We start from the raw sequence: 793 nt of genomic DNA, 5'->3' as shown, positions 1-793 counted from the left end.
CGATCTCTCCATCCCCCCAAATCATTTCTTTAAAAAAACTTTTTTTTGTTTTTGTTTTTTTGAGGCAGGGTCTCACTCTGGTCCAGGCTTATGTGGAACTAACTATGTAGTCTCAGGGTAGCCTCAAACTCATGCCTCCTACCTCTGTCTCCTGAGTACCTGAGTACTGGGATAAAATGCGTGCGCCATCATGCCCAGCCTATTTTTATTTATTTTATTTTATTTTTTGGTTTTTCAAGGTAAGGTTTCACTTTAGCTCACTCTGACCTGGAATTCACTATGTAGTCTCAGGGTGGCCTTGAACTCACAGCAATCCTCCTACCTCTGTTTCTCAAGGGCTGGGATTAAAGGCATGTGCCACAATGTCCAGCTTAAAAATATGTTTTATTTGTAATATTGTGATCAATTATATTTTTCAAAAAATATTTTATTTTTATTTGTTTATTTGCGAGAGAGTGAGAAAGAGAGAATGGCCACTGCAAATGAAGTCCAGGCACATGTGCTACCATGTACATCTATCTGGCTTATGTGGGACCTAGAGAATTGAACATGGGTTTGTAGGTTTTGTAGACATGCACCATAATCACTAAGGCATCTCTCCAGCCCCTCAATTATCTTTTATTTTTATTTTAATATATGTGCTGCCTTTTTACCTCTTCATCCTTTTTTTTTTCTCATCCTCCTGCTTATTCTAGAATCTTAGAATCTGTGTTTTCATCCATTTGTGGTAGATTTTTGACATTGATTTTTAAAAGTCTTAAAATACTTTATTAAAGATAATATCTCATTTTCT

The sequence above is a fragment of the Jaculus jaculus genome, chromosome 4 (assembly GCF_020740685.1).
Source record: "Jaculus jaculus isolate mJacJac1 chromosome 4, mJacJac1.mat.Y.cur, whole genome shotgun sequence".
In the NCBI taxonomy this organism is placed as follows: Eukaryota; Metazoa; Chordata; class Mammalia; order Rodentia; family Dipodidae; genus Jaculus; species Jaculus jaculus.
The sequence above is the reverse complement of the archived record's forward strand: the minus strand, read 5'-3'. Positions refer to the sequence as shown.